General features: G+C 44.8%; 1 protein-coding gene across 2 annotated transcripts in view; it reads right to left on the bottom strand.

Moving 5' to 3' along the window:
* LOC147634946 (uncharacterized) overlaps positions 1-15,304 on the bottom strand; it is a 158,360-nt gene that overhangs the window by 40,650 nt on the left and 102,406 nt on the right. The gene's annotated exons all lie outside the window — the stretch shown is intronic.

Below are 15,304 nucleotides of genomic sequence, written 5' to 3'. Positions count from 1 at the left end.
GTGTCGTTGTGTTTTCAGATTTGGGCACTCTAGCTCCAATCTGTGTTTTGTTTATCATCTAGACTACAAGTGGACGGGTGTTAGCTCTTACCGCACTCTGGTTTTCTATCAGAGGCCAGTTTCAAGGTTCCGTTGCCGGGACCAATCATCAACTTTCTGAAGGGGGTGAGCTCGTGGTTGTTTTGGAGAAAGCCATCGCTGAAAATTCAGCAATCATGTCTGATCCAGAGGAAGAGTACTTCTATAGAGGTCGCTTGGTGCAGATTTTCTCTCATCCGAAGGTACTGAGGCTGACAGTACATCTGTTTATGGGACTTCTATGATATATGTGTACTAGTCACATGGAGATTTTTCTGGATATGTATGGTTCACAGTGGTATACAACTTGGACTATTACTATGCCATTGCTTTGCAGTGAATGATGATACATGTGTATGGCTCAGAGAGATTGGGACGCTGATCTTGCCATATTGTATATTTCACTTTGGATATTTTGATGCATCACCAGAATGCAATCGAGGACGCTTGCCATCTTTCAAGAGGGGGGTATGTCATGGCCCTGTGAAAATGGAGCAGGACAAGTGTGGGCATGGTGGTTGCAGAGTCAGAATATTTTATGATTCACATGGGGGGTGCCCGGACAGTGTTTAAGATGTGTGGACATCCCTAGGTGTGAAGGGGGAACATTAAAACATTAAGTTTGAATGTTTATTGAAGTTTGCCCCTAGGCCTTAGTGGCCCTAGGAACTTATTAAGTTGGGGCCCTAGGGATTAAATTGGGAAGGGGTTTTCTCTCTCTTCTCTCTCTCTCTTCCCTTTTTGGGGAATCGTGTAGCAAAAGGAGAACTCCCCTCATGCGCATGATGAACTAGCGTGGAAAAGCTCAAGGAGGAGGAGGCGACTGCTGAAGACCAGTTTGGCTGCTGTTTTTCTGAGTGGAACCAGCCGTACAGCACTGTACGGCCAGAACTGGGCACTCTCTCTCTCTCTCTTTCTCCTCTGTTGCTGGCGGCGCACAGGACAGCTGCTGGAAACTCTGCGCAGAAGCCCTGTACAGGCTGTACAGACTGTTTTTCAGCAAGTACACCTTGTACGGCTGCCGTACAGTGTACGGGCAGCAAGGTACAGAAGGTACAGTTGCTGCAGAAGTGTTAACAGGTGCTGGACAGGTGCTGGACAGGCCTGTTTTCTCAAATTCAGGCAGGTACAGAAGTGGACAGCAGACTGTTTATGCAAGTACAACGCCTGGCACGTATCCCGAGGCGGTACAGACGGGTACTGTGCTGATTTTCAGATCTGTATTTTCAAGGACAGCATAGGAGTGAGCATCAGGAGGAAGATACATGCAAGTGCAAGCACACGTGTGAAGCAGGGTTGTGAATTCAAGTGCCTGCAGGCACAGATTGGTGCTGTTGCTTCCTCCAGTGTTGTTTCACGAGCTGAACTTGGTAAGCCTTGACTCTGTTCATCTATCTCTCTTTCTATTGCTTGATGTCTGCTACAGGTATGTGTTATCTGGCTCCTTGTGAGAGGAGGAGTATGGCAGATTGACAAGGGATTAAGACAGGGATTGAACAGCATATGTATGTTGAGCTGAGAAGATGTATCATGCTCTTGAGTTATGCCAGATGTATGCCCATGGCTGGCCTGCTTTGTGAACTTGGCTGATCAGAGGAAGGCACAGTGTGTTGCTTGAGGACACAGATCTGTGTGCATAGATCCTCTGTGCTGAGAAGGATTTGTGGGCAGTCAGATTGGACTTACAGGTGTAAACTCTTGGCTGGTTTTTGTGTTGTACTCAGCCATACATATTATTTTAATTGAATAAAGAAATACCGCAAGGGGCGCCAAGCTTTGGGGCCAACAGGTGTCGTTGTGTTTTCAGATTTGGGCACTCTAGCTCCAATCTGTGTTTTGTTTATCATCTAGACTACAAGTGGACGGGTGTTAGCTCTTACCGCACTCTGGTTTTCTATCAGAGACCGGTTTCACGAGGCCCGAAGAAGAGAAGAAAAAGCACAAGCAGAAGCTAGAAAGCAACAAGCCAAAGCAGAAAGACAGGACTATGAGGAATCCCAACCATAGTCACAAGAAACGTTTCGAGGTTTTGAAGGTTTTTTTTAGAAAGGTTCCGTCCATCACTAAAAAAATCGGAGGTTTTTTGAATATATATATATATATATATATATATATATATATATATATATATAAAATATGTATGTATGTATGTATGTATGTGTACATGTACATGTATGTGTGTGTGTGTGTGTGTGTGTGTGTGTATAGATAGAAATACATGTGTATTGTGAATCATGATGAAAGGGAGGTGGTAGAAGGAGAATAAGAGGATAGAGAAGAGGAAGTGGGAGGAGGGAGGGAGGAGGGAGGAGAAGAGGGGAAGGAAGGAGAGGAGAGGAAGAGGACATGGTAGGAGGAGAAGAAGAGAAAAGGGGAGGAGATGGAAAAAAAAGGTGGAAGAAGAAGATTGGAAGGAAGCAGAAGAAAAGGAGAAGAAAAGGAGAAGAAAGAAGAAGAGAAGGAGATGGAGAAGAAGAGAAGACAACGGAGGATGGAAGAGGAGACAAGAAGGAAGAGAGGAGATGGAAGGTCAAGAGGAGGAGATGGAAGCAAAACAACAACAACAAAAAACCCAAAAAAACAACGAAAAACGAAACTTGAAGTTTGAGGTTTTTTAGAGAAAGGAGGAGAGGAAATACAAATTGATGAGGATATGAAAGAAAATTTTTAAAAAAACAAACTTTTTTTTGAAAAAAACGAAACCTAAAATTTGGGCGAAACCTGACGAGGCAAAAGTTTTGCAGGTTTCGTAGAAACGTTTCGCCATGAAACGTTTCAGAGGTTTCGTTTGGATGAAACGCGTTTTTTTGTGACTATGAGCCCAACGCAGGATCAACGAAGACCGACATCAGGCTGAGCTCCTCTGGAGGAAGATAGCCTCCAGTGATGCCTAGTTGAGCCTTTTCCTCACGGGTTTTCTTAGGCTTGGATTCTTTACCCCCTGAACTAGAGCTAGGACTGTTGTCTGTCTTAGTGTCTTTAGAAGACGAATTACCCTTCCCCGGTTGGGGTTTGGTATTGGACTGTGATGACTACTTGGACTTGCCTCCGTTTATCTTCATTTCTTCATTGAGCGAGAGTCAAAGCCCGGTCATATGTACTGGGTTCAAAGTGATGAACTGTGAACAAGATGTTAGGATCTAATCCACGAATGAATTGATCCATCTTGGCTTGCGCAGATAGCCCTAACTCTTGTGCTAAAGTAATAACCTTGCCGGAAAGTTGAAGCACAAGGGATCCGTTCTGTCTGAGTCCATAGAACTCATTTGCCAGACCGGTCATGTACTGGGGCGGGAGAAATCTGGTCTTCAGGTCATGGACAAATGTATCCCAGCTAAAAGCTGAGACACTTGTGGTCTGGTTTGTATAAAGATTAGACCAATGCTGCCACCAAGTGACTGCCTCACCAGTGAGATGGAAAGCCGCTACGAGCCTACGTGGACTCTATCCTGAGAATCTCTGATCCTAGCTAAATGGAAAATGAGCGGTGAATTGATGAATAAATTGATTAACTCCTAAATGATCACACTTACCATCATACTTTCTGAAATTTGGTTGACTGCGAATGACGGTAGTTGATGTTGTGGATTGCTGGCTGGTGGCACCTAAGGTGGGGGATGTTCAAGAGAGGTGTTGGTATCTAAGATGAATGGCCTCCTTTTCCCTTTGGTGCTCGAGTAACATACATTCTCGATCGAGCTCTCGTTGATGCTCCCGAGCGACGAGTATCAGTCAGAAAACCAATGTTTTTTCTGTCATACCATTGGCCATGGTAAGAAGGATTGTCCAAAAAGACAAGCGGAGCAAGCCTCCAAAGAGCCTTCTACCACAGTTGCCGCAGTATCCCCTGCTCCTCCAGACCCGCCTGCTACCACCAATGCAGTTCAAATCTTACCTTCTATGCATCCCATGCCATCCGTGGTACTTGATGCTAAGCAAGAGGGTGAGGCGACAACCACGAAGAAAAGCCTGATCCCAGCTTATGGCTCTGCCAAGGGCCGACAGTTCATAATCCTTTTTGACATGGGCAGTTCTAAGGACGCCATCTCTCCCCAGTTGGCTACCAACATGCGTTGTACCTTAGTGCCCTATCATTTGGAGGTAGACGGGTTTACACCTGGTCTCCGCACCCACGTATCTCAACGGGCACAACAGTTTTCTTTTCAAGCTCAAAAGGCCTCATTCCAGCGAGATTTCATTGTCTCTCCTCTTTTGGGGTGTGACATGATCTTGATTTCGTCAGTATGAACCTATTCCCAATTGGGGGTACGACACCTTTATTGTCTCTAAAGGTTTTCCTGAGCTAGTCATGATTCGGGGAGATAGAAGTATTCTTGGCATTCCTATGATTTCTTATCTCCAAGCCCGACGAGCTATCCGCAAGGGAGCATAAGGAGCATTGATTTATGCTCAGACAGCTTCTATCTCATCAATAACCACTGTCTCATCTTCTTCAGTCCCCTCAGTTGGCAGATCTTCTTTCTCATTCAGACATTTTTAAGGATGATCTCCCAACCAGTATCCCACAATCAGCAGAACCTCCTAGCAAGTTTCCCTCTTGTCTTTCCAAGACTTTCAAGGGCAAACTAGAACAGCAGTCAGTTCTCAAATATTTGAAACCTGTTCCTTATGCACACATTTTCACAGTCTCCACAGACCACCAAGCACTTAAGTGGCTCCCGACAATGCCAAGTCCCCAGTGGAGTGATCAGCACACTAGACAGGGTCAGCTCTTCCACCAGGTTGGAGGAATAATCAAGTACATCCCTAGTCCGCATAACCCAGCAGCAGATGTTCTTAGTAGAAAGACCAGCATCTAGACCATTTAGGCGTCTACCATTCTCACCATCTCTGGAAAAGTCTTGGATAGTATAGAAGATCAGTATATAGCCCTCCATCAGCAAACGGAGCAGTTCTCAGCATTCAGCCATCAGTAAACCTTGCGTTTTCTGCATCCATATAGTTTTCAGCATTCATCATATCATCGTTTCTCTCCAGCCACTTGGTGAAGGTAAAACGCAGCATTCATATTCATTTACAGCATTCATACTCAATCTAGCACAGTCCCAAACAGCCCCTCTCTCAGCCCTAGCTTTGCATCCCTCCCTCATTCCATTGGGAAGAGTGCGTAGGCTCGAGATTGGACATCTTTGGTGTTTCTACAGCAGTGTACAGTTCAGCCCAACACTTGGTCTTAAGAGGTCTTGCGTTTGGCTTATCGTCAGTCACACCGTCAGTCTCTTTAAAGATAATAAAGCAAATACTATCTCGGTAACAGGATAGGGGGCTCTTCAGTGGGTAATTCGGGACCCCATACGGTGTACAGTTCTCATCTCTCTCTCTCATATCTCTCTAAAGTTTGAAGTCATTAAAGTGGATTGCTAAACTTGCGAAACTCAGGATACAGAAGATGGTGTGCGCATTTGTGTGACAGGATCCTCCAATACGAATACTTCCGTTGCATGTTACAGTAAGCATGTTCATGAAAGGCATTGCTGCCCATTGGTGGCTCAGGGAGAAGCTCTCACGGAATCGTGTAAAATAATGGAAAGAGTTCAAGGAGAGGTCCTATGCTCAATTCTTGCCTCCCAATGCATTGAATGACATAACAATGAAGTGGGATTGGGTGAAGCAGAATGAGGAGGAAACACTGAATGCATATGTGCAAAAGTTTTGGAAAGTGCTTTTGGAGGTGTCTCCATGTATGCATGTCACCTATCACCGAGATGGAAAGGAAGAGAAGGTTTCAATCGGAATTACAACCCGTGTACAGAGTGAGACTACAAATGTATCATGGTCATATCTTACACCAACTAATCACAGGCGCCACTACCACCGAGCAATTGGAACTCAAATTGAGTCGATCCAATAAGGCTAAACCCTCATTTCAAGGCAAAGAGAGAGCTATCCAAAACCTACAAAATAATGGACAGCCACCTAAAAAGGATCAAAACCAAGAGAAAAATGGTCCAAAGGCTAAAAATAAGTCTGCCAAGAAGCGTCCCTTCAAAGTGAGAGACTATGGTTCCACTCTGGAGTAGAAAAAGCAATATATGAGCAAGGGAAAATGCTTTACTTGGCACTGAGCATATTGCAAATGCATGCCCAAACAAGAATAAGCATGATAATGTGAATGCATCAAAGCCCAATCTGCATATGGTTCCGAAAGTATAGGGCAACACTTCACATGATAGCAAAGACAGGATCGTATGTAAAGCTTGGGGATAGCTTAAGGATTAGCCCGCTTTGTTCATGTTTGATGATTGTGCAACTCAGAACTTCATATCTACACAGTTGGCAACTACTTTGGGTATTAAATTTGAGGACATGGGTCCTCAAATTGAAGCAAGGGCTTCCTTTCTTGGTAGAGAAGTGCAGGTTATGCCTATTATTGGCAAGTTACACAGATACCTTCAAGGCTATGTGGATCATGAGAAATTTCTTGTAACGCCTTTGAATGGCTCTGATGTATTAATTGGAAAGCCTTGGCATACACGTATTGATCCGTGCAAGGCTTACAACACCAACAGGATCACCTTCATGCATAAAGGCCAAGAGCATGTAATTGATGCTGGTGAAGTGGGTGATACCATTCCCCTTGTATCTCATGTACAAATTAAGAAAGTAATGAAAAAGAGTGTTTTTGCGTACTTGATTTTTGTACGCGATCATGTCAAAGAAAATAATGTGCATGTAAACACTCTTAGTAATGATGAAATTCTTGCAAGAGTACAATGACTGTTTGCTAATGAGTAGCCACCCGTACGACCGGAAGATCATTGTATTGATCTTGTGCCATGTAGCTCACCACCTAATAGGCCAACCTATCATGTAAGTGCATTCCAAAAAGAGGAGACCATGAGGCAAGTAAATGAGCTTCTTGACAAAGGTTTGGTTCAGCCAAGCTCTTCTCCATATTGTTCTCCCGTCCTCTTGGTTCAAAAGAAGAATGGATCTTTTTGTATGTGTGGATTATAGAGCTTTAAATAGGCTCACCATCAACAATCGGTTTCCGATTCCACGTATAGACGACATCCTTGACAAGTTGGATGGATCGGCATGCTTTAGCCAAATTAATCTAAGAGTGGGTATCATCAAGTGCCTGTGGTGCCTAAGGATGTATATAAAACTGCCTTCACGACAGCATTTGGGCTTTATGAGTATCTTGTTATGCCTTTTGGTCTTACGAATGCCCCAGCTACATTCAATAGAATGATGGATCACATATTCCGTGGATCGCGACAAATCGAAGATTTCAATACTCCAACGCTTCCATCGCGAAGACTTTCGCTGTCATCAACTCTACTTGCAATTGGTAAGCTTTGATGCTTAAATATGGAGGCAAGAAGGGAGGAACCCGACTCCATGACATACCCTGTGTAGTGTTCTCTTGTCCTACGTGCTTTCTTGCAGATTGCTGCTACCATGTGTTCGTGGAACAATAGAGAGCAGATGGTAGGGAACATGGACATTTGAGAGAGTAGTGTGAGCTGCAAATCTAAACCAACAACACATTGTTTGCAATACTGTATTCATATGCATTGGTATTGAAATCTGGTCAAAAATGCCCACGACACTATGTACTTGATTCTCCCAAGATCAATATACTTTTATTTGAGGAAGGGGCTGGCCGTTCCGGCTCACAGTGTGTCTCTTGTCAATTCAGCAAAGTACTTCTTGTATTGAGCATATTGTCCACTAAATCTTGGTGTATTTAAGTGTATTGATTAGCATTGTGTTCAACCAAATCAACACGGACCCTTTTCCATTTTAAAGAAGATAATGAGGTTTCTATGAAGCTGAAGCTACCTCCCAATTGTACCATGCATGATGTGTTCCATGTTAGTTGGTCAAAGCCTTACATTGGACCTCCTTTCTTCGATGTCTACGATGAACAAGAATCAGACATAGTGGACGAAGCTGAAGTGATAGTTCCAGAAGAGATGCTCTTGCATCATTTCAGAGACATCTCGAGTCGAGAAGAAAGACAATTCCTCACAAAGTTTAAGACCTAGGGACACATGAAGCGGTGTGGCTTGACAAGACCTAGATTATCTGGCATTATTGACGGACTATTTGGTGGCTTTACAGCTTCTGTGAAGGAGTTGTCATGTGCATCCTGCACTTCAACGCCACGTGGACATATTTGTATAGCAGGTGCAGGACCTGGAGTGGTAATTGGTCCCTTGTGAGCCCCCGTCTGAGTGAGCCAAGGTTCCGCTCTAAGCATCCAAGGTTAGGTGTACAAGTCCCATACATGGTCTTGGTCAGGTGTGCAAGTCTCCCACAGGAAGCAGTGCCAGTCCGTACTGTAAGTCACCCTCTGGAACAGTGTTACATAGAAATGTGTTTCATACCTCCTGGAAACATTCGAAGCGTTTCACCTTGTATGAAACGTGTTTTTTTTAGGCCCGATTTTAATAATACCCTGACTATGTCTTTTGATTTGTACGTTTTTTCCATGCACGTTTTCTGAGGCGATTCCGTGCACATTTCTCGACAGTGTGAACCAACTAGCAAGTGATAGTGCGCCTATGACAGCCCCATGTGCTCTTTGGTGTCCTTGGGCCCTGTGGAGGTCTATTCGAGGGGTCATTTTCTTTAGTGCTTGATGTATGTTTTCTCTACAGAGCTCACAGAGAAGCACATTTTTTTACTCTGTGCTCAATATTTCTTGCATATCTTCCTCCCCTTGCTCTATTGAGGCCTAAGGTCACCTGTCGTGAGGAATACAAGGTGAATTGGAGCGTTTTTACAAGAGTCAAGACTTCTTTGATTTTCAAAAAATGAGATTTCTTTATTGTATGTGTCGCACTTGCAAGACTAAGGATCTACATTTATCCCCACCTTGTAAGGATGCCTCGAATAGGTGATTCTCTTTGGAACAATGTCACCTTCGTGCCTAGGTATGGTGGCTCGGGCTCCGAAAAGTGGAAATGCAACTTGTGTGCGGATAAGCACCATGGCACTGCCACTAGGCTAAATCACAAACAAAGGGTTTTGGCATTGGGGCATGTAAGCACGTACCAAAAGAAATCTATGATAGCCTAAAGGCTTGGAAGGCCAAGCAGCTAGGTATCCCCCTTAAGAATATCCCCAATCTAGGAGATCCTAAAGCACGTGCAAGTGTCTCCAAGAGAACTCACACTATCGAAAAGGATAGATACCACAGAAGGTGATGTTCCAAGTGGTTCTTTTTTATTTTCAAAAAGAGACTTCTATTAAGTATGAAAAAAACATAAAACAATCACAACTATAAGTCGGAAAAGAATAGAATCACCCCAATATTTAAGGTGATTTCAACCACTGAGGAGCATCATGATGTCATGAAAGACCTGTGGGACTAGAGGAAAAGAAAATGTCATGGTCCCACTCCCGCATAAATATAATGCACTTTGCCTGCATAGAACGAGAGGACTCCTAAATACGAGCCCAAGTAGCCATAAGAGTATTGATGATATCACCCCATATAGTACTAATGCACTGAGACCCAAAAATCTGGACGCCCTCAATAGCCTCCGTGCATCTAGCTCTCCAGATCTGCCATATTGTAATATGGGCAACAATCTCCCAACTGGTGTCAATCCTCGGTCTGAGGGGTGTATAATCAGAGTGAGGGACATCCTGCAATAAACCATGCTGAGCAATACCTCTACGAATGAAAATAGCAAAGTCTCTACCACTGCCCTCATAAAAGAGCTACGGACCGGATTGGAAGAGCCAAGCAATTGCTCCCCAAGTCACATGCATGGCTTGGCCACTCAATTTCCCCGTAAGTTGGGCTACATAACCCCAAATCTGTTGTGCAGTGTTGCATCCCCATAAACAATGTTATACAGTCTCACAATCTACCGCACACCTACGGCAGGAAGATACTACACTGAAAACCGATCTCCACTAATTTGTAGGGAGATCACCATGTAAAAATAACCAAAAGAAATGAGAGATCTGGCTCCTTCTGTATGAGTGCCAAAGTCTATTCCAATATCTGCGCTGATCACTGGAGAAATATCATAGCTCTCCCAATGAGGCCTCAGAGTAGGGATCCTATGCATCTGTCGAGTGAGGAGAAGCCTAGCATTCTGGACGGTGAAACTGAAAAAAGGAAGGCTTTTCAAAGGATCGAAGGCCTCAATCCACTACCACACTCTTGGATCCCACTAAAGATATCTGATAGGACTGCCACCATATAACCACAAACACCAAGAGCCATGAGTCACTATCTGAGGAGAAGGGTCAATGAACCAATGCTTCCCCGAACGACCAACAATCCTCACTGGACTAAGCCGATTCCAAAAGCCACCCTTGGTTTTCCATATAAGTGGGTACAACGGAAATCAACACAACCTCTTCAAGATAGGATAGGTGGCTGTGATAGCACCTACAAATCTACTTGTGTTGATCTTCCTAAAACATATAATGAAACACCGATTGTCCCAATTTCTCCTTGTTTCACAATTCCACCCTCAACTGGTGTACCTAAGACACATCCTAAGACACATCCAACTTCACATGGGTCTCATTTGAGCATAGATTCTAGCACTTCAAAGCCTAAATCCACTTATCTTGCTCAAATTCCGAGACAATTGCTCAAATTTCCACCTCTTAAAAAGGACATACCTAAAACCAAAGATAAGGCATTAACACTACAAATGAAGCTCTTTGGTAGATCAATGTTTGAATAGAGTGGTTCCTTATGCCTTTAGAGGATTTTGTTCTTTTTGAGATGATCTCCACTACCAGCGTATGGGTAAGCTCAGCGACTCCACAATAAGATCGACAAGCCAGGGCACTTTTATTCCACTGGGTTTTTCCCCTCGGCTATATTCGGTGATTGGCACCAATGACAAATTTTATTCTTTTCTTTTCTTTTCGTGTTTGTTAATAAAAATTTTGCAGAAATCTCCGTAAAAAACAAGAGCATCAAACACGTCCCAATAGTCCACCTATCGTGCAAACAAATTAGGCAGGGGGGAGACATGCTACGCTTACAAAGATCAAGGAGGAGCAATCTGCACAAAATCAACAATGCATCAATGCAATCGAACAACATCAACAGGGCACTACAACAGGTGTATTCAAATCTTAATCTTTATTACTTTATGTGCTCTTATCTTTCGAATATATGGTTTGCATGTTCACACAATGTTGGCTGCTTTAAGTTTTTGATTAGTTCTTAAAATATGGTGAGTGAATTCTAGAGTCTTAGAAGACTTAGTAAAAGATATTTCTATCTAAAGACAGTGTAGGATATATACCAAGGGAGTATGCCAAGTTCTTATGCTTTCAAGGTATATTAGTTATCCCTAGTGGTGGCTACCTCTTAGATATGAGTTAGGTGCTAGGAGTAATAAAAATTTACAAAAATATACCCTAAAAAAATATTGCAGAGATATGCCTATCCTCGAAAAGACTCCCGACCAACTCGGATGATAGTCTCCATGAAAGGTCCCAGAGAGCCACTCATGCGGAATAGCTGCATCAATCTGATCAATACAAATGCGAGAGCCCCTAAGATGCCAAATGGATGCAGCTCTCGAGTCCTCCGAAAGACGCTTATAAAGGTCTTCCAAGCAAGAACTGTGTATGCACATCTCTCCCATCCTGACCACTGCATCTAACGAGATGCACCAAGTGGCTGACCGGCCTCATTCCTAATGAGCTCGTTCCACATAATGGATTTTTGATCAGCCTCATCCAAAGACCTAGGAAGCCTTTGTCGCAAAAAAGATCTCATGCTTCTCCATGCTCTGACAATGGCTACAATAAGAGGGTTGCAGGTGATTCTAGCTCGGCACCTCGAGCCAAAAGAGTCAGTGCTCAAGTCTCAAAAAAGGACATGTCAGGTAGGGATGCAAAAAGTTGCCATGAAAGAGACGACGAGGGAGTTGATGAAATTGTTTATTCAATGTGTGTTGGGGTAAGCCCAACTTGTGTGGCAAGGCTTGCATGAATTGGCTAGACCGGAGGTCCCTAACACCTTAAGGTTTTGGGGTCTAGATGGCTAGACCGGTTTGTGTAACCTTGTAGTTAAGTGCACCTGCGCTGGAACACTACTGGGATGGGTGACCTCCCGGGAAGTTGTTGCCCCCTCGATCCTACAGGTGGTATCAGAGCCATGGTTGAAAGTCCAACCTCTGAGTCCATGGAAAGTGCCATGCTGAAGGTGACTTCAACCTCTGAGCCAGGGCAGAGGCCACGTTGAAGCTCTCAACCTCTAAGCCGGTTGGACCATGTTGGTAGTAAGGGGGACAGGTGAGTCCCAAGTTTGGCTTAAGGGGGTGGTTGTTGGGGTAAGCCCAACCTGTGTGGCAAGGCTTGCATGAATTGGCTAGACCGGAGGTCCCTAACACCTTAAGGTTTTTTGGGGTCTAGATGGCTAGACCAGTTTGTGTAACCTTGTAGTTAAGCGCACCTGCGCTGGAACACTACTGGGATGGGTGACCTCCCGGGAAGTTGTTGCCCCCGCGATCCTACAATGTGGATTGTCTTCCACATTGTTAGGACTCCTCCATGAAAGAAGACATATTTTTTGTATATTCCAAGTTAAAAATATACATGTTTTTTCTATTTTGTTTGAAACCTTTTTGGAGTCGTTTCTTACCTTTTAGGAAACGTTTCAAAACGTACGAAACTCGTTTCATACCTACTATTTCAGAAATGCTTGGCAACATTGCTCTGGAATGATGACAGGTCTCCCGGGAATTGAAACGCTTGTAGCCAGATGCAAGGCACCTCAGGAAGCACGTAGTTGCATATAGAATTACATAGAGCGTGGGGCCAAGGGTTTACGCATGCTTCCCCACACTTTGGCTACCTAGGGCAGCCCATGGGCTATGACATTGGCCCAGGAAGCTCTGAACATTGTGGCCAGCCCTTGTAGGGCATAGGCCTTGTTGGCCAGCCTCTAGGAGGCAAGGGCCTAGTTGGCCAGCCCCTAGTATGCATGGACTAGTGCCGGCTAGGCCTAGAAGGCCTAGGCAGCCAGTCGGCCAGCCCGTGAGGGCCAGCATATTGGAAAAAGGCGCCTATTAAAGGGCTGACCAAAACAGGCCGTGGAGCATAAATAAACAGGCCGACAAGTTTATGAGCAACCCGACCGGCCCTTTGGGAAGTATAAAAGCATGGGCTAGCTAAAGGTTTTATTCATCTCGTATTCACAAAGTGCTGAAGGTATTCAAGGGCCAGGACAGCCAAGGTAATTCGTAAGCAAAGGTGAACTTGAAGGTCAAAACAAGATCATCTCCAAGCTGCAAGTTTACAGCCAAGCAAGATCATCAAGAAGTGGGTCTTCTTCTCATCATTCAATAAAGCAAATACACCAGTCCTTCGGTGGAGACCCTTCAGAGGGTATTTGGGACCCAATCAAGTGTACCTTGTCTTTATTCTCTGGCAGTTGTATCAGGCCACTAGTTCCTCTTTGGCCACATGTTATAGCTAGTTGTTTTTGAGTTTATGCTTTTCATTTTCTACTCGAGACATTTAGTTTCCTTGAGTTTTGGATGCATTGGTACTTTTGTCTCTCTCTCTCTCTCACCCACACCCCACACGGCAACAATTCGAGCCCGATTGAGAGGAGTGTGATTAGATAGAGCCACTGAGCTTTGTAGAGCACGACCGCCTCATCCACGAGGGCCTCGCCCACAACCCCAATACTTAGCACCATGCAGCAGCTCCCAATGAGGAATATTAGGATGAGGGTAGAGAGATATACACTCTCAATTCTAGTACCAGTTTTAGCTTTTCATTTTTAGTTCCTAGCATTTCCATTTTTTTATGTAACTCGGACATTGTATCACATGAACTTGATGTATAATTATTTTGGTCTCATAGGTCACTTTGGCCTTTTGAAGACGTTAATATATCTTTCTTTCTTTCTTTCTTTCTCTTTCTTGCACTCTTATCTCTGCAACATTGTGCAATCATTAGAAACCATGGTGTTGAAAGCCTGACTATCCGATGTATAATCTTGTCTATAAGCTTCCGCATGTTACACGACTGGCAATGTGAGTACTGTAAATGAGCATTTTGCAAGGCTGAAGATGTGGTCCAAGATGTACCAAATCCGTACATGCATAACTTCAATCTTGAATGTTTTAGTATTACATCTTGACCTTCATTGCGGAGTGTTGAATGAATCTTGATGGTATGACAAATAGATTCTAATTCTTGAATGATAAAGCCTAGACTTTTGTCATTTGAATTTTTACTTGTATTCTTAAACACGTAGCATCATCTAGTCATTCCTAAATGTATTAAATATAAAATAATATTTTTTTATTTGATTAAAAATTAGAAAATGTACCAATTTAAGAGGATCAATACTATACTCGTACCATACGGTACCAAACCACCTTGTTCAAGGGTGTTCGCATCTTCTTTCCTCTTTCTTCTTAACTAAGTGATGTAGTTAAACATATTTTTGAAAATTCTACCCAATATGTATAAAAGAGCACATTATTATCAACTCCATTAGGCATAGCAAAGGCTACATGCTCACACATCCCCATTGAAGTCATCAGGGTCAAGACCACCTTAAGCAAGGATTACCTCTTTCAGAGATTGACGACTTCGCCTGCGAGCTCCGCCTCCCCCCCCCCCCCCCCCCGCGCTGCTTCTCGCCGTCACGCCCCCCTCTCCCCCCCCCGCCAGTCCCCCGCATTCTCCTCCGTCCTCTCCCCCGCCTCCTTCATTGCGCCCTTCCTCGCCTTTTCTCCCCCGCCTTCTGCCTCACATCCTCCCCCGCCATCGCTCCCCCGCCTCCCTTCCTCGTTACCTCCCCCGCCTTCCCCCCCCCCCCCCCCGCCTTATCCTCCTCCGCCTCCTTCCACGCTGCCTCTCCCGCCATCCCCCCCCCTCCCCCCCCACGCTTGCTTCCTTCCCCCGACTTCTCTTCCCCCGCCTCTCTACCCCCCTCGCCTTCGTCTCCTCCGCTTCTCTTCTCTCCCCCGCCACCTCTCCCCCCTCCGCCTTCTCCTCCGCTGCGCGTTTTTTGATTTTTTTTTGTTTTTTTTTCCTCCGCCTTCTCCCTCTCCTCCCCTTCCGTCTCGCCCCTCCCCCCACCGCTAGCTCCCCCCCGCCCCGCCCCGCCCCGCCCCGCCCCGCCCTCGCTATCCTGTAGCCCTCCGCCTCTCCTTTTCCTCGCAGGGCTGTGTCCCTCCCGTTGGTGACCCCGGTTTCTGGCCTTTTCCCTCTGGAGGACTCCATGGAAGCCGCTCCGACTACC

This window comes from Cibotium barometz, chromosome 10 (genome assembly GCF_041138505.1).
Source record: "Cibotium barometz isolate CiBa-2024 chromosome 10, ASM4113850v1, whole genome shotgun sequence".
Classification (NCBI taxonomy): domain Eukaryota; kingdom Viridiplantae; phylum Streptophyta; class Polypodiopsida; order Cyatheales; family Cibotiaceae; genus Cibotium; species Cibotium barometz.
This window is presented reverse-complemented; position numbering and strand designations above follow the sequence as displayed.